The following is a 19,579-nucleotide window of genomic DNA, read 5'->3' on the forward strand; positions in this document are numbered from 1 at the left end:
AGCTGTCAGACCTCATTATTTTAAATAAGGCCTGGTAGTTCCAGTTGTAACTGGCTAATTGCATCATTTAAACTTAAACTGTTAGAATATTTCATATAATTAACAATTTTTAAAACTTTTAATACATTCAAAACTACTGTAGTACATAGGGCAATTTCCTTTAAATCAGGCTGAAAGAACAAAGAGAAATTTGAGTTGTGATACGAGTCCTCAAGTTGTTAAAATAAAAAGAAGAAAAACTGTGGTGAAATTGATGTATCCAGTAGTTAAAACAAAACCCTATCGGCAGAATAAAATGATGTAAAATGCTTTAAGAAGGGGAAGGTGAAAAAATTAAAACACCTGAAACTAATTAAAGTTTAAAAATTTAAACACCTGAAACTTATGAACGAAGTTGTAACCTGATACCGATGGAGTTCTTGGTGGCAAGATTGCTCCAGCGCTGTCAGTGAAAATGTTTTCTTTTGTGTGGCCATATTCTCTGCTCTGACAGTAAACATGTAATTCCCAAAGCTGCTACAAAGAGATGACATTATGAACTTCTTAAAAAACTGAACCAATATTTTTCCAAAAGAATCCAGGGAGTTATTTTAATTAATTAATAATTTTAATTTGTTTTTCGAAATTTGGAACAATATTTTAATTTTGAATCAATATTTACCCTTAATAATAAAGACTTGATAAATTGAGATGGAAATATACTTTACATCACATTTCTTCAGAGTGTATGGCAAGAAGGAAGAGTCAAGGGCCATTTATAAATTAAACTAATGTTAAAATGTTGTTTTATTTTTCTCCTTTAGCCTCATTCTCAGATTAAATCCAACAGACTTTTATATGTATCCAGCAATTGTAAAATGAGGGAGGTTAATATATACTTTTAAATAGAGCTATTAATAAAGACAATACAACTCAGGCTTTTCCTGAAAAGTACCTGCATGTAGTACATTAAGACTTGCAGAGTAAAGATTATCCCAACTATTTTTCAGTTGACATACTCAAGTTCCAGGCAAGGTATATATAATTTCTGCAGTCTCTGCCTTCCCTTCCCCTTACATCTGAAACAAGGTGAGTTTGTCTGGGGTTCAGAGTCTGGTTTACAGCTTTAATGGGAGGCTGTAAGAGAAAACATGGTAGAAAACCTGACTGCTGTAAAAAATAAAAAAACCTGTATCTGCTGTCTCTGGAATCACTCCAGCATATTGTTTCTTTCTTTATCTAATGAAACAAAAAATTAAGAAACACTACAACTTTCAGCTCTCACATTGAAACTATAAATTTCAGCCCACATAGCCATTAAGAACATCATTAAGGCTGTGGAAGTTACACAGCAAGGGCTTGGATCTTATCCGACATGGAGCAGCCTTGCATTGCTGGATATCTTGTAAAAGCCACCCCTACATTTCTGCATCATACTGGAGGTCATTACAGAATACATACAGAAACTGTGTGTGTTCTTGTGCCTCAGAGCAGAGCTGGTGCACCACACAGATTAGTTTCCTAGGTTTTCCACATGCTGAAACTGAGCCATTTTTATTTGTGCAAAAACCACATCTAGCAATAATTGGTCCCCACAGAGATACAGACTATCATATTTTCACATTCTTCTGAGATCTTAATGTTGAGGTTTCTTGGGAGATGTATCTCTTAAGAAGACACGCAGCATCAGGTTGAGTTTTGCAAATCTTTGCTTAAGGCAGATTTGAGGACTAAAATGATTTTTTCCCCACCCCTCAATTCTAAATCTCCCTCTTGGGAGATTTTCACCCCCGCACAGGAATCAGTACAAGGTTTCTGAAGGCAAGTCAATTAGAATTGAAATTTTCCATGTTACCTATATTTGGATAGGAAACATAAGCAAACTACCAAAATTGCAGGCTTGGAATGCCTTATTTTGACAGTTGTTACATTTTTGGGGGATATTCACAAAGACAATGGTTATCCCTTCTCAGAATGTAAGAAGTGATATGAAATAAAATGCTAAATGATTTCTGCACTTAATACTTTGAGTACCAAAGAGAAGTCATGCAATATCTGCTATGGTCAGGTAATATAACTTAAAGAAGGAGGTAGGAGAGACCAAAGATGATTAATTACACAAAATCTGGAGGTATAAAGTTGGTTGTAAACCTTTATCATATCCTTATGGATACTTCAACACCATCAGCTACAAAGTCCAAAGCTGCCCATGGTGAGGGAGCACTTTGTGGTGCAGGTGGTTAAGGGTAGTACTTTATCTGTCAGATTTGAAGTTGGCATTCTGAGGTGGAGGTGCCCCAACAGGGTCACAGCCTTGGCACTCTATGCCTGCAAACCCCTTTCGTTTCTGTTTTTTTATCACCTTAGCTCTGGTTTGATTAATTGAAGAATTTTTATTGGGTGAGTGCCTCATATTTAACAGTTTGGGAAGCCACATAGTCAAGACATGGAGACAACAGAGTTGTAGAAGCAATTAACTGGTAAAAAATGGAGCTCAGATGATATACATTTTGGATCATAGTGTGCCATTACATAGAAGAATATTCACAACTCTCTATTGGCGAGACAAAATAATCTAACAATACTCAAGCAAACCAAATTTGTAAGGTTCAATAAGAAGACCATTAAAATCATAATAATTTTGGAAGTTATGATGTTACAATGATATTACAATTTTAAATCTATACTGATACCCCTTCATAGCCTTAGTGTATTTTTTCCCTGTATAATTTCATATCATTGGGATACAGTCAAATAAAAATTAGTAAAACAAGTTGCATTTCAGAGGAAGAAAATATTTGCTCATCTTGTCTTGCAGTGTCTGGAGACTTCTGCAATTGTTTACTTGTTCACTTTCTGTAAGCTGTTGTCAGCTCAGCTGTCTGAACTACAGCTTCATTTTTAAATATTTTTCACTGAAAAAATAGCGACTAAGTCTCTGAATGTTTTATGTCTACAGCCACAGCAGATATCATGAAAAAAGAAGGCTTATGTCTTGAAATTACTCAGTGTTGGCTTCACCCTTGTCAAGGGCTGGCTCCCCATACGGAAGCTGACAGGTTTAGGGTACACTAGATATGTTTCATCAGTGAGAGGAATCAAGTTCTGTGTGTGTACAGAGCATGGTCTTAAAGTCAGTGATTTCACTGATAAAAAACAAAAGACATCTTTTTCCTTCAGAGCTGTAGACACCTGACTGAAAACCCAGGGTAACCAGACACACTGTAAGCGGGAGGTGCAAAGACAGCGGGTAGAGTGTTCCTACTGAGCACATCCACTCTGAAGGGTCATTCAAATGCCTCTCTGCAAAAAAGCCTGAATGTAAATAATGTCAACCGTCTATGAAAGCAGGGGATTTAGGTCACTGAGCAGTGTACCTTGGTTAAATTATGTTATTCTTTCAAATACTTAATGTACATCTGAGCTATCCACTTTGCTTGTCTATAAAACCTTCTCTAAGGAGAACTATCCACTGATTTAGAAGGGAAAGCAAACAAATGGAGGCTTGCAGTGCCATTGAGTATTGGAAAAAATGTTGGGTAAGGAAGACCACACATGATTTAGCCAAAGGAGAGCCAAAACTAACTGCAGGTGGTGAGAAGAAAGTGAAATGCATGTGAGCATCCCTGAGAACTGTGAAAGAGTGGGGCAAGTTTTTATTATTGGCATAAAAATATCACCAAATGTCTCATCATTCTTAGATCCATTCTCATTGCAGGAAAAGAAAGACTGAGGGGATGGTGGGTGCTGGAAGAAGCAAAACCTAATTTTTTAAAGAGTGCATAAAGGCTGGAAATTCAGTTAAATTTCAGGCTTATATTCCACTCTTTGGATTGAAATAAGACAAAAGTTTTGCTCAAGGATCTTGAAAATCCCATCTCCTTTCTCCACAGTGACTGGCAGTTAGACCTGCACAACTGGGCCAAGGAAGCTTCTGAAATTTTGACTTTTGCCAGTCTTTGAAGGAGAGAGTAATGTGGAACAAACAATCTCCTCCTCCTTCTATGTTTTGAATTTGACAGTTGCAGACTGTCCTCAGGGACTGTGACCTTAGCTCTTTTAGGAGGTCTGCATTGGAAACAGGTCCCCAGAACCAAACTGACCCACTAGTTGACAGAATCTTGCACAGCACCCAGGTTTGCCGTGGAGGAAGTCTTTCGTCTTTACAGACAGCTGCTTGGGGCATCAAGGTAGGGCAGCAGCTACCATTCAGTGTGGCATCTGTTGTGCAATGTGGCTGCTTATGAGCTTAGAAATCCTGTAATCAAATGTATTTCAGTATGGCAAGATGCTGTTACTTTTCTCTGTTTTAGTGCAAATTAGAGAGAACTCAGCTGTGGCTAAATACTTACTGCTTTTTGCTGTGTTTTCAACACAATCCTTTTATGTGTATGTACATCTTGCCTGCAAACATTCCTACACACTCAACAACAGATGCATTGAGGATAATTCTGCCAATTACAAAGCTACTAGGAGTGCTGTAGTTGAACTCTGAGTATAGAGCAGCCAGTAGTAGACAACAACAATTTTTGACACAGCCGGTCACAGCTGACATCTCTGCTCTTGATCCACTGGGTCACCTCAATCCTGTAAGAACACTCATCATGGAAATAGTCTGAAACAGACAAATAGTCTGAGCTCTCCTACAGAATATATTCTTGACCCAATCTGCAATGTTAAGAAAGGGCTCTGATAGCTGCATATATTCTCTTCACTCATAAGTAATAGGGGTGCACTGCTTACTGGTCCTAGTCCTTGTGGTCACAGTGGGATTGTCACTGTTTTATTAGTTACTTTTACACTTTCTGATGTTCCTGTAAAACAACATTCTGTTTCAGGAGATGTGCCTGTCAAGGAAGAAGGGAGAAGGTGGATGACATGATGAGTGGCTTCCAACACTTTGTTTATTTCTCCACGGGGTGGAAGCATTTTGTTAACTCTGCACTCTCAATGTGGATTAGTCACTGCTGCCAACATAAATAATTTCAAATATTTCACTGAGAATTGCTGCAAAGCTACAGGAGATTTTCTGCCTATATGACTGAGATTGTGTCTTCTTTGATTTCAACTTGATTTAATTTTGTAGAAGGAGAGGCAAATACAGGATGAGTGTTAGTGCAGCCCTGCAACTTGCATTATTGATACTTCCAAAGTGTCCAGTTCAAATGGGGGCAGAATGTTAACAGAACTGAGAGTATCAGTCTAGTGGCTGAAGGACAAAAATAAGCTGCCTTTTTGATCTTTGCTGGTCAACAAAAGCATGCTTTGCTAGCTCCAGAAGTCTTTCATGTGAGAGAAAATGGACAGAGATGAAAACTCGTGTCTGATCTAACACTTTGGCAAGCTTTATTTTCTTACACCCACAGGAGAAGATTTCTGGCTTTTCAAAAAAATGGACAGAAGTAAATCAGAAGTCCCTTTCTGCAATGCAGAAAGTGATTGTTAAAGTTTATTCTGTGTATAAAACCTGCTCTGTATGCAGAATTATAAACCTTAAAACTCTACCCTCCACTGAAATTAGATTGGTCAGAAAACCAGAGCCTCTGGGCATAAACCAGACCCTCAGTTCTCTGAATGGAATACAGTGTAAGATTTAGAAAAATATTTACTATTCTTGTCATCACTTTTCTGGCATATTTTTTTTGGAGAAGCTGGATCAGGCAGAGCTCAAAGCCTGATAAGTTTCTCTAACCACCGACTCAGAGTACCTATACCTGAAACTGAGCAAGTAATTCAAAATAATTTTCAGATAAATTAATTTTCTAATTTATTTTTTGCATGTAGAATACCTGTGAGCAAGTAATGAGTTCCATTAATTCACTAATTGTTTGAACATACTCCACATATTCTAAGTGATATTTCTATTACTTAGAATGGAGTGATTGGAAATTATTTGTTGAGTTATTTGCATTAAATATCTGTCCCTGCTTCGATGAGCTTTGCTGTCATTGTAAAGATAAGAAGATGAGAAATCTCTGAGGCTTTTGTATTTTCAGACAATGGGAACAGATTAGGGACAAGGAAGACAAAATGAAGATTAGGGGATTTTAGAAAAATAAACCTGTGTATTGCTGTTGGTTTTCATGTCAGAAAAAATGGATTTTTTTTGATTGCGGTACATTCATTTCTGTAGTGTTTAGAACCCTGTCTTGGTCTATTATTCTCTTTGGGTCACTCAGGTAAGGCAAAGACAAACCCTGATGCCCTGGACTGTAGCACAGTGCAAAGCAAAGAGCAAGTGAGAGAGTTTCATGGGAGAGGGGATGTCCAACTCAAGTTTCTCCTCTGTGAATGTTGCTGTTTTCATCCTGCTTGACATTTCTCAGAGTAAGCTGTATTTCAGATTAGTAGCCCTTGGCAGTAGGCTGGAGAAAGATGAGATTTTAGTGTGATATGTACACAGGCATGGGGGAAAGCAAAGAATATGTGCGAAAAATTGAAATGACAAGGTCACGTTGATAGCTTGGTTGTGGGAGCTGCCACGGTAGTTTGTTGCATTATGATTAGAGATGGGCCAACTAGCATGAATGAGATGAGAGCTGGTTTCAACCTTCATCCACTCCTCTAACCAGACTGAAGTGGAGCCCATGGTGAGGCTAAAACACATCTAGCACAGGTACATTTGGTTTCTCAACAGTATTTAATGAGCTTCTGCTTCTGATAATTTAGCTCTGAATAGGAAACATGAATCTAGAAAAATATTCAGGACATTAATCCAGTCTAAAATCCTTCAGTCTGGAAAATCTGATTGTATAAAACTATATAAAGACAATTTCATACCATTCCCAGCCTTCCATCTGTAACAAAGAGCTCCCACATCCTTGTTAATAACCATCCTGTTAACAACATGAAACAAAGTCTGCAAAGCTTTCAAATTTCAACACAGGATCTTTTTAATTATGAAGCCCTCAGATGAGATGCCAAGCTTCTGTCAAAGGGCTGAGTGTGAGAGTAGTCTGCGTACGAGGACTTGCAGTGGGAACTGCACTGAGCTAAGCGTACGATCCTTCTGTCAGCCCTTTCTCTTCTCTTTGGCTTTATCCTGTGGGAAGTAGCTTTACATTCCGCTTCAGACTACAAGGGATTCTGCGAAAGCTGAATTTCTGCACTGGCCGTGCTTATTCTGCAGTGTGTGTCACACTCCCTGTGGTGAGGGCTAAGTTCTCCCTATTTTGTGCAGCCTCTGTCTAATGCAGACAAAATTCCTCCTTCCCACAAGGATTCCAGGAGAAAGCAAAGGCAGAGAGCAAGGGCAAGTAGAGACAAGCAATGCAGTTTACCTTGGACTCCCTGTTTTGAAACACTTACTAAGCTCACTGAAGTAATAGTTGTGATTTGGTTGAATAACAAAATCCATATCCAGCCCATTTCTCAAAAGTGCAGTCAGTCAGCAGTGCAGGATTCTTCTCTTCCTTTTGCCTTAATAATGTCACTGCTTAGTTCTTGGTTACAGGTATTCATGATGATACGGTGGGGCAGAAATACACAGGAGTCCAGAGTGTTTTGAAGTGGCTCTAGGAGTCACTGAAATAATGACCTATATTGGTACAGGAAACTTTTTTCCTGACCATTTTCATCCTCAGTGTGCTTTACAGACCTGAGAACTGCATTTCTTTGAACTGTGGCAATGCAGAGCAGAAAGCAGCTTCTCCAGCTGAGGCTGCAGGGAACACTCTGCTGCGTGAGGACTGGAAGGATAAGCAGAGCTTCTCACCCATATCTGGATAAAGAATTGCACGTTAACATGCTTTCCCTTTCTTCCCCTCCCTTCCACTCCCCTCCCAAAAGTATACAGCAGTGAAAGAAGGTAACCAAAGACTCCTTTTCTCTTTTACTTGGAGGTAAATCAATCTGACCTACCACTTAATGAAATCTCCTTTTTACAGGATGAAGACAGCAGCTGGGAAAAACAGAAAAAGAAAAGAAAAAGGAGATTTTCTTCTTCATTTGTAAATTTTCTGTAAGGAAAATAATACTTGAAGTTAACTTTACCTGTGATTTTGAAACATATAGTTTGTTATTTACCCCCACTTATTTTCTTAATGGCTGGGCTTCCGTAGTCTAGTAAGTCACTGCACTTAAAAGGACCCTCTAGGAAAGGTGCTTGGATTTTTTAACCAATTATCATCCATTTCTGCAGATTTAATAATGCTCCTGCAGATTAAAAAATACTTCTGAAAACATGATGTAAGGCCTCAGAATACTGTCCATTGATACCTGCAAACAAAGTCCAATTTGCTCCTTGCTCAATACTTTTTTGACTATTGCAGTCTGATTTGTTACTGTAACAACTTTACTTAAATGGAAAAATAACAGGCATTATATGGCTGTCTATATAATACATAAATCATGCTTTCTTTTTCAAGGAGTTTAAAGACACATGACTTCGATGTTACTGAAGATTGTGTCATAATCATCAAACGGAGCTGGTGCCAAATAAACCAGATGGAGCTTTCAATCAACAAACTGCATTTATTATTGATATCTGTGTCTTATTTGTTATCCATGCACCTTTTAACAGGATAAGGTAAGAAAAAAGCTCTGCTCCCTGAGAAAAAAGAGAGCTATTAGAAGCTCTCACCTTATTATTTGACCTGACAGCACAAATAGATGATGGGAAAAAGTCAAAGTACAATACCCAACTCCAAGTGGAAGGGATTTGTTTGATGCTTTCTGCTGGAGCAGCTGATGGCATGAATGATTATTTCATCCACCCATACTATGAAAAATTTCAGAGCAATTTTATTTATCTGTGCACATATTACTCCTTAATTATTGTTGATTACATTGCTATTAGTATAGCACATTTCTTTTTTTTTGTCTCTTTGCAAGAAATTATATAATTTTATTAAATATATAGATTTTTTGTGTCTATATAATATTGCTTTTACATATGTCTTTGTACATACTGTATTACATTTTGCCTGTAGTAGGAAAGAGACAAAAGTAAGGAGTTTGATAGGTAACCAATACGTGTCACTTTTTTGTATGAGGCATGGCATAAAACAGCCCTATAGCTATGACTCACTTTGGCCTTCTAGAGACATGGAGAGACATAGGGAATACATATATAAAGAAAAAATAAACTCTCATTTAATTGCTTTTGTTTTGATGTTTTTCCTAATGCTTTTTTTCGTCTTCTTTTTTTTTTTTAGTGGTAGTCCCTGTCTTTTTTGCTAAATAAAGATGGATCATCCAAAATAATACTACCCCAAGTTTCTTTTAGCATTTGAATATATGAAGACTATTGTATGAAAAATTATGTTATTTCTCTGAAAGCTGTTCAGCCTCGCGTGTAACTTCCTCTTCTCTTTATTCACATGTGTTCTCCTAAGAGAAGAAAAATATCTGTTTGTGGCCTAGGATGTATTTTTGTTACTGAGACAGATAAAAATTCTGTATGCCAAATGTTCTCATGTTTATAGAGAACAAACAATCCTACACTTTCCTTCCCAGTGCCTGTACAACTCCCTTTCAGTCAGATCTCTGCACTCCTATAACTTTGGAGACTTTCTGCCCCACTTGCATGAGGCTGCAGGCATAGAGTGGAGCCACTTCCTTTGCCCTTCTGAATATAAAGAAGTTAGAGATTTCTATTTCTATTAGAGATGGAAACAAGGATTTTTCCATTTAATTTTTTAAATTTTGATTTCCTAGACAAAACTTTTGAACAAGATCTGAATTTTGCCTTACGGTGTGGAATGGTAACAGGATTTCATGGTAATGAGCTGAATGAATTGTAAAGGGAGGTTTTCATATTTGATGCTGTAAATAGATTTAATATATCAGTGCAATTCATATGATATGTGATTTTCCAATGAAATTTCTAACAGATTAAAGACAGAGTTTAAGACTGACGTATGAAGACTATTCCACAGAATTCAGATTCTGCATGGGGAGTTAATATCTGAGTATGGGCGAGTCACCTCTGTGGACTGATCTGGTGGGCCCAGGCCAGTGCCACTCACCTCTCCACACCCAGCACTGTAATCAGCAAGTCTCTACACAGAGCAGAAGAGTTAAGCAATCAGGATGACTTAACTATCAACTTGACCTTTGAGATCCCTTCAGAACAGGTTTGATCCACACTGATTTACTTTATCCTTCAAACCATCAGATCTGTATTAAAACCCTGATTGACCAGAAGTAATTATTTGATGCCTTATGTTAGCAATGTCCCAAGGCCCAGCATGAAAACTGGGGATGAAAGTCACACCTTACTGAAGTCAAAGGGAGAATTACTTTCAGAGGAACTGAAATTTCACCCAAAAAAATCATACCAACAGTGTTTGGGTCCTATCTATGTCTGAAGGCATGTGAATCTTTCTATGGTGCCCATCATATTATGTGAAAGGTATCTCACAAGCTACTCTGATGTATTTAAAAATAGGAGAATTTACTGAAAAAAAAAGTAGAGTGATAAATTATGTACTGTTTTACTACAAAATACTGTGCCACCTGATATGATAATTGTACTGTTCTGTCATTCCTTTGGTAATGAAAGTCTTCATTTATTTGTATGTTATTTTTTTACTGAACATGAGGAGTACATAGGGGGAAAAATGCAAAATCAACATTAGACATTTGTGATAATGGCATTTGTTATCATGCAGGCTTAGGAGCAATTAACATAGACATTTGTGATAATGACCAACATATATCCTTGGATTTCCATAACTACTTAGTAACTTTAGTAATTTATTTTCCTCCCTTAAAATTCCTTCAAAGGTCATTTCCATAACCCGCCACTTTCTGGGGCAGGTGAATCAGCTGCCTTTTTAACTCCCTGTTTTTTCTCTAGGGATAGTTTTCTACCTATATCTTGATCCAAGCAGGTTGGATTCTTTCCAAAAACTGCTGAAAAACTAGACCTCTCTGTCATGTAGGTGAAGCACTGATATGCAGTTAACTCAGTATAGTTCAAGTATCAGGTAACCAGATTTCTAGACCCGTGTTAAAATATATTTTGCTTATTCTGATTTGATTCTAATGATGTCATTTGCTTAGGAGACAGTTTGTAAACAATTTTAACCACTGTGTCCTGTATACCTACCCAAGCCATTGAGGATGGGTTACTGCAGAGTACTAGGACAAGTATATATATAAATTCCTAAAAGTCACAGAATAGTACCCAAGTCAATAAAATTATAGAAAACAAAGTTCTGAGAACACCTTCCCCAAAGCATTGGCATGTCCCATGTATAACTTTGTTACTGAATTTTATGCTATCATGGTGCTCCAAGTATGACATTAAGTGTGTACATTCACAGACAAGGCACTTCCTCCAAAGCCAGTTTCTATTTGTGACAGGTAAAACCAGAGAGGCTTCTTCATGTATGATTTTTTCCTATCCACCCAGAAACAAAAAGAAGTACAATGTAATATTTGCTGGGAAAAAGAGAATGATTTAAAATTTAAATAGACAGTTTGAAATAGTAGAAAACTTACAATTGGTCTTAAAAAAAAAAAAGATATTTTATAATTTATTATTTTCAATACTAGGCATATAAACATATACACTACTGCATATCATAACACATTGCATTGTATTAATACAATATACAATATATTAATTTACATGTTTTTTCTATACTATACTATAAGAATAATATATAGAAAATATTTCATATCCATTTATATATATTTTAAAGGGTATGTTATACAAACTAGAAATAAGTTATTAACTATAGTTATATATACGAATATGGTATATTCATTTATGTAATATATTTCCACACTCCCTGATGAATGATTCCCTCTCCTGGGCAGGATTTCTAGGATAATATCACATGATTCTAGGATGGATACATTCTGCAGGCACCAGTTTGTCGCTGAAGATACTAATCACAGAAGAAAGTGGTATAGAAACTCATATTGATGTTTTGCCTTTCCAAAGGAAGTGGATGACAGCAAAGCATAATTCAAGGTCTGGTTGCCAACATACTCAATTAAGCAGAATTTGGAGGAGGAGGAGAAGGAGGAGGGGATGGCTGGAAACTCCCAGTCATACTACAAATGTCAGCTATCTGCTGTCAGAGAAATGGTGACGTTGAACCAAACTGTGAAATATGAGTAATTCTTCAAATATTGCTGATGATGTAGCACCAGATTTTTATTTTTTTCCATGTGCATGTGACTGCTTTTGACCATGACAGGTTTTCATAAATCTGGTGTCATTATAGAACACATGACTTGTGTCACCACTGCTACAACAAGACAAATCCATCACAGATCAAAGTGCCAGGAAAAGTCCTATTCACAATATAAGCCCCACTTAAGCTTTCCAAATACAGCTTGAGTGGAATTTAAGTGGGCCATAGGCCATGTTTTTGCTCCTATACATAGGCATGAATTTTACAATGTGAAAATACATTAAAATACAATGCATTTTCTAATGTAACACAAAGCTATCTGAAGTCACAAGGCCATTCAGACCTCAATATCTTTGCCAGTATTTCACCTTGAATGCCATATTAATTTTTGTGGAATATGAACCTAAAATAATAAAACTGTCCAATATTATTTTAATATTAGACTTTCAACCTACATACTATACTAGATATATCTGAACAGCGCTCTCTGTAGCCTTCTCAGACCACAAGCTCTCTGAGCAAGGATCGTGTTCTTCTCTTTGTTTATGTGTTTCCTAAACTGTTGCAGTCTACAAAAAAACTTTTCTACTGTAAGACATTTGTTGAACTCTGAAAAACCCTCATTTATTTTATCTCAATATGTAGTATATATATATAAAAACTGATAAATATATATATTTGCTCACATGAAGAGATTGTGCTACTTCATGGTAATTCTTCCTGACTTAGTCAGACTCTCCATATAATACTACATTCTTTTTTCTCTTCCCAACATTTAAATGTAATGCTAACTGCTATTTTTAATGTACTTTTTATAATAAGAAAAAGCCTAGGACATTTTAAAATAATTATAGAATAATAATTTAAAAAAGTAACAACTAATTTAAACCCTATAGAGACATTTATGTCATCCCATTCTTTGCAATGAGAAAAATCCTTTTTGTGATTGATTTCAGTAGATTCCAGCATCTGCTTTCTTTCCCAAAATTAAAACATGTTGATTTTACTAAGCATTGCAACCTATTATACCTACTTCTTTTAATGCAGTAAAGTAGGAAGCTCTGTACCTATATAACCCAACAATCCCCAATGAGGTGCTTTGAGTTGACTGTGTGATCCTAACGATCATTTTTATTCCACTGCTATTAATTTCTCCTTATTTCAATAAAACAATGGAAAATAAAATATTCTGTTAATCAAGGCACATGTATCTAATTTCGTATAATATTTCACTTCAAAATGTCTCATATTATTCTCTCTGATTCGGTTAAAAAATCACTACAGTGGGAGAAAGTCAAACTAGAGATTATATTAGGCTCAGGCAAATGGTATTCACCTTTTATAGTCCCTATGTTTTATAATGAAGATACTTCATTGAAACAATGATGCATACTTCAACAGTTCCCTGGAGAGCAGTGAATCCTGTTTGGAGAGATTCATGAATATGTGCATTAGCACAATCCAACTGGAACTCGCCCTTAAAAACGAACCACGAGAGAAGCTGATCAGTTCCCGCTTATGTATATAATCAGAAGGTTATCATATTATCTCCCCCTCCACAGGGAAAAGCAGATGCATATTCTTCTATCACTATAAGAAGAGAAATGCCAAAGGAAACAACAATACCCCCCTTCTCTGCTTTCAGCAACGTTTACTCTATGAAGCCAGAAAGACCATTTACAACAAGAGAAGGAGCTTCTCTAAATGAGGATTTATTTTGCATACAATTAGTCAGAGTGTAAACATTTTTTAAAAATTACATCTGCATTAATTTAGTCAAGGCCATCAATAAACCAGAAGTGAGTTCAAATACTGCTATAAATGGCAGAGAGATGAGACAAACATTTCACAGAGTCAAGGTTTGCGAAGATATACATGAAGCTCTGTGTCCTGAAGATGAATGAGGAACACTTGGCAGTTCTTGAAGCAGTAGTTTATTTAAAGTACAAAAAATTCAGTGAAAAATACTTCTGGCCAGCAGTTGGTGCCCAGCTTTCAAGAAAAATGGCAGACCACCACCAAGCTAGTGACAATGATAAAGAATAGTCACACAGATTTGCAGATTTATCTTTAGGTTTGTAGCAACCTCAGCTCCGTGAAAAAGCATGTAGCAGTGAGGCTCCTTACCACCTTTGAAAACAAACTAAAAAGAGCTACTGCCTTATCATGGTGCATATTATTAAGTAGTCATTACACATACCAGACAGTAGCAATAAACTTTATCATCCAAAATGAGCAATCATTTGATCTAAGCTTGGAAAGATTAAATAGTGCAATGAAACCGGAAAGAAAAAACGTAATTGATCACCTTCTGGATAAAACATACCACTGCCTTATTACCACCTCTTCTATGGCCTCTCAATCTGTATCCATTATATTGGTAGGTAATTGTCCGAAATACAAAATAGATTTTGCTTAAAAAGATGCCTTCAATTTTATTATGGTTAAGAAAAAAGCTGATGCCACTGACTGACAAGTTTAATTTAAGTTGTCCAGAAGTCATTACTAAGACATCAGTGAAATATTTGGAGAAACTCTTGCAAGACATAGCTTCATATCACCAAAGGCCACAGAGACTGTAGCTTTTTATTTTTAGGAATTTTTTCAGGTATGTATCAGGAGTCCAGCCTTGTGTTTTGCAGCCCAAAGATCCTGCATTCAAAAGCTTTCTATGTCTATAGTATTTTGTGTGCTGGAAACAAAAAACCACCGCATCTCTATGTACTAGCTTGTCTGCTATTAGGGGAGAGGCATTATGCTTTCTAAACAAGATATATAGAGAAAGCATAATTATACCCTCTAAAGAGGATATAATCTCATAATTGTGCAGCAGAGTTATCCTCAGATTGCACCACAAACCATTCTCGTATGCCTGATAGACTGACACTGGGCTCAGCTACTAGTCTGAGGGAATTATTTTTCCTTAAAAGCTGGTCTCATATTGAACACATGTGTAGTCATATGTTGGTTCATGTGTATGGAGTACCCTATTTACTAAAACAGATCTGCCTAGCTGGTTAGTTTTTATTCACATGCACGTGAATATAGAGAAACCAAGCACTTGAAACACTCAACTGTAATTTTTTTTTTTTTCCCCAGCTAATAATGGCTCTTCATCACAAAAAAGAAAAACACTTTTTTTAAATGCAGTGCTGGGGGGAAAGGCTAGCAGGTTTATTTTGCTTAAGTTGCTGTGGTGTGTCACATTCAGCTCTAAACACTGCAGCTATTACCATATGTCATCAAATAACCAGCATAAGCAGCTGTGTTGTTCCTCCACAGTGACCCCATCTAGAAGTTTAGAGACCAGGAGCAGGATGGTACCTATTCCTAGCCCCACACAGCCATGCACATACCTATGCACAGTTCAAGAAAGTTTTTAAATGAAAAGAAATATTTCACCCTACTGAATACTTCACTGCTCCTATGTCTTGCTTTTGCAGGATGCATCATTGCACAGAAACATTTGCCAAATATATGGCAAAACCCATTAAATTCTGATGTTTCTCTGGGTGTAGTAAAGATACAAGACAATAACTACATATATATATTTATATCTATATATCCTTTTGTTCCTGCTGTTTGCTGAGTTTTTGAACTTGTGCAAAAAGCAGTTTTCACCAGTGTAACAGGGGTGTTTAGTGGAGACAAAGCTTGTTCATCACAGCAGGGGGACAAAGGGGAGGGGAACGAAGGTCAAAGGGTAAATTCCAATTGCTAAGACATGTTTTTATGAGTTGAATCTTAACCATGTGATAAGCAGCATTCAGAGTCTGAGCAAATGGAGTAAGGAATCTTACTTATCAGGGAGAACATTCACGAACCACTGTAGCAGTTTGATACCTGGCTGAAAAATGCTGGGTTCTTGCTTTCCTGTGGTTGCTTTCTCCTTTTGTTCTAGTTGTCAAATGGAGTGTTCTTAGGTAATTAACATGTTCCTTCAGCCTTTGGAAATGGAGAGGAAAATAAGTGTTTGGTTTCTGCTGTATGCATGGCAATTACTTCTGCTTCACAGGGTGCCTTTGATTCCCAAGATACACAAAAGGTGCTGGTGCTATCTTTTTGGTAGAATCAACATGCAAGAAGAAAGAGGCTCCCCTTAGATACAAAAACACCTTGGGCAGGAACTGCAAACACTCTGTGTGAAGGGGCAACAGCAGCAGCTGCTCCGAGGACAGGTGTAGCAGATTTTCCACTACCTCTTACACAAATAAGATAGGATAAACTTTTGCCCTCTTGGCAGATCCTTTCCCTGGTGGTGAGCAACCCCACTTCACATCTTAGTCTGTTTTCCGGCTAGCTACATGGTAGGAGTGCAGGAATCCCGCATCCAGTTAGATGGTGTTGGAAATATCCTCTGGTAAGATGGATACATTAAATGTAGCTGTGCTGCGACTGAACTGAGGAAGATCTGCTAACCACTGTCTCTGCACTATCTATGGTAGCTGAGCCAAAGGACCACAAAGATGGGATTTTGGTAAGCACAGACCCCATCCCTGCTGAAACTCCCTAAAAATGTGTCATTAGAAGAATTTAATTAACTGACTGTTAAAAGTAAGCTGGTTGCTCTATATCTGGCCTTGCTAAATCAATTTTTCAGCTGATATTATTGTTACAAATAAATGAGTGCATCTACATCAGTTTATGCTTGCAAAAATATTAATCTGTTGGTTTTGTACAAGTTGTAGGAGTACTGCCAGTGATACCACAAATTAGGCCAAACAAAAATAATGAGCCACTTAAATGTTGTGTTACTATATATGAAAGAAGATTTAGAAAACAAGGTCCGCTCCTTGTCCTGTTCTTAAAGCTCTGTGAACACTGACAGTAATTTAATATAACCAGAACCCACCCACACTGTTTGATTCCTGTGTTTTGACAGACAATTTACCAGTTCCTCAGTTGCTCTAAATCTGCAGTTTCATTTCAGTCACTGGAGCTACATCAGTTTATTCCACTTATGGACCTGATCCAACACCTTCAAATAGCTACAGGAGGAGAAGATTTCTGCCTATTTTGTCCTGCTTTACAGGATCTGCTCCCTATGTTTTCTCCTATAACAGATATGACATAATTTTCCCACCAATTACTGTTACAACTACCATAAGTGGCGGAAAACATGTCCTGCAAGCCTGATCCTAAAATAAGCACCTAAAATCAGTAAATGTTACTGACTTTTAAGGACAATTCTCTTGAGTTTAAGTTTATAGGATTATTGCTGAAGTTTGTGCAGTGGTGCAATACAGTCTATTTCACTTCAACAGTACAATTTATTAATGGGAATAATTGAAATGTATCTTTTGCCTTTATATGAGCAGAGCTGTAATATTCACATCCAAATATTGATGATGTCACATGTCCCCTGAAGGTCCAAATCTTTCTGAGTGCTTCAGGGGAGATAAGAGAGATTAACAGCCTGAAGAAATAGTCCTACTATGAGCTCTCATGTAAGCTTCATATTTGTCCTAGAAGAATTAAAGTATAGTAACAGGGCATATTTTTCCACTTCTTAGGTTTTCATTGCAGTATCTTTCTTCTGTACCACTTCTATAATTGAGTTTCCCTATTTTGGAATGGGTTCACTTCACCCCAGAATAACCTAAAATATTACTAAATTATTTTCACCATTTTCTAAGGAAAAAAATTATTTCCTTTACTCCTAGTGTCAGCAAATAATAAAATATTGTTGCTTTGCTGATAGCACAGCAGACAAAACCCATAAAGCTAAATAGACTTTTTTCCAATGCTAAAAATTGACTCGAACAGAAAGCAAAATTAACTTTTTAGTTTTATTTAAAGCAGAGATATTAAATAATCTCCAAAGTCAAACACTACTAAAAATCTTATTTTAAACTGGGAGCATTTGACAGCATTGAAGGTTTCACACAGCTAAACAAAAGCTTTCTGAGGGAAGTTTCAGCAGGCATTTTTTTATGCTTTGTCCATATTCTAAGTGCCCTCTACTGCCAGAGGAGCCGTACTACAGAGAAAGCCTGCGAGAGCGAGTAGGAATCCACCCAGGGACTGCTGGAAAGGGAGAATTGGATACTTCCCGCTACTGCTTTTCAGCCTATATGTAGCTGGACTTGAAAGCTATCAGCAATAAGATGTTGCGTTTTTTATAAGAAGAAAAAGGGAAATTAACCCAGTGGTGAATGGAAATATGTAATAATTTATTTCTCCTGGCAATGTGAGTTCCTTTCTGCAGCTTGCTGTCCTCCATTGATTTCTCTACCTATTTGTGATGTCTATTTCGGCATTCGAGAGAAATATTTCCCAAGTCCAGCCGGGATGTGCCCAGCGTGCGGGGGAGTTTTACACTTGTGCCCAAGTACAAAGCCCAGTCAGGGAGAAGAGCGAGGGAAGAAGCCCTTCCCGATGGAGCTGATGGGGCGCAGTGGCTGGGGAAGTGGAAGAAATGTAATCAACACGTGCACTTTCCCCCAGAAGAAATTCTTTCTGGGGCACAGGGAGGTGTCTGGGCCAGGACCTGCTTCCCTGGGAAGGAGCTCTCCTCCTTCTGAGTAAGAGCTGCTGGCCACGCACAGCCCAGCCCTCCGTGAGCTGCTGTGCACTCCGTTTGCACTGCATTTCTCAGCAGAATGACTTTCATTTTTTTGCCAAGCTTATACTGTTCAACAGGGACCAAAAGTGACTTAGGAGTTTCTGGGTGTTATTTCCATGTAAAGCAGTCAGACACAGAAAATGCAGGTCTGTACTATGAGGAGCTGCAGATCTGATTGTGAAAATCAGTTCTGAAAGCAGTGGGGAAAAAACGACTCACCTATGACTCAGCTTTGGCCCTTTATAAGTTAGAAGTGGATGTTTATGTATTCTAGATTGTCTACATTTAAAAATCTGTAGTGTGCATAGTGTAAGAACACGTACACGTATTAGTGCTTGTATATACAAACACATATATATACAAATATATATATATATATATATATATGTGTGTGTGTGTTTGTGTCTGTATTTACTGTGTATTTGTGGTGATGGATAGTCCAATCACTCTGGCCAAGCTGTGAACAAACATAAACTGCAATACTGAAGTCCCTGGTCTCTGATCAGATTAACCCTTCATCTCCCAGCACACCTGGCAGTGCACTGAAATTCCCTGACCGTTTCCTGTCTCCTGCAGAGGTCATTATGAGTTCAGGTACAGTCTCGGCATTTGAAAGATACAGGAATCCTTGAAAAGTGGGAATTATGGCTGTTTGTAGGTGATGTGGAGGCCTTGCTGGTTACTGAAGTGACCAATGCTGTGGGTGCAGCTCCATCGTGGGGACTATTGGAAGCTGTTGGGAGTTCCCAGTGCTCCAACAGCCAGTGTTTCATTATAAAGAGGTATTTGAGAAATTACACTTTTGGTGCTTTTTTCCTCCTTTTCTGATTTACAATATGAAAGACATTCCATAGACCTGTGTGACCTCAGGGTGATATTGGAAAACTTTAAAAGCAAGAACTCAGCTATATTCTCTGCTCTTCCTCATGAATGTATGAGATTA

General features: G+C 37.5%; 1 long non-coding RNA gene across 1 annotated transcript in view; it reads left to right on the forward strand.

Moving 5' to 3' along the window:
• LOC135308966 (uncharacterized) overlaps positions 1-12,900 on the forward strand; it is a 46,700-nt gene extending 33,800 nt beyond the window's left edge. The window contains exons 7-10 of the long non-coding RNA XR_010369327.1: positions 7,866-7,939; positions 8,346-8,506; positions 9,813-10,910; positions 11,749-12,900. This is a non-coding gene — a long non-coding RNA (uncharacterized LOC135308966). The remainder of the gene's footprint in view (positions 1-7,865; positions 7,940-8,345; positions 8,507-9,812; positions 10,911-11,748) is intronic.
• Positions 12,901-19,579: the final 6,679 nt, after the last annotated feature.

This window comes from Passer domesticus, chromosome 10 (genome assembly GCF_036417665.1).
Source record: "Passer domesticus isolate bPasDom1 chromosome 10, bPasDom1.hap1, whole genome shotgun sequence".
NCBI lineage: Eukaryota > Metazoa > Chordata > Aves > Passeriformes > Passeridae > Passer > Passer domesticus.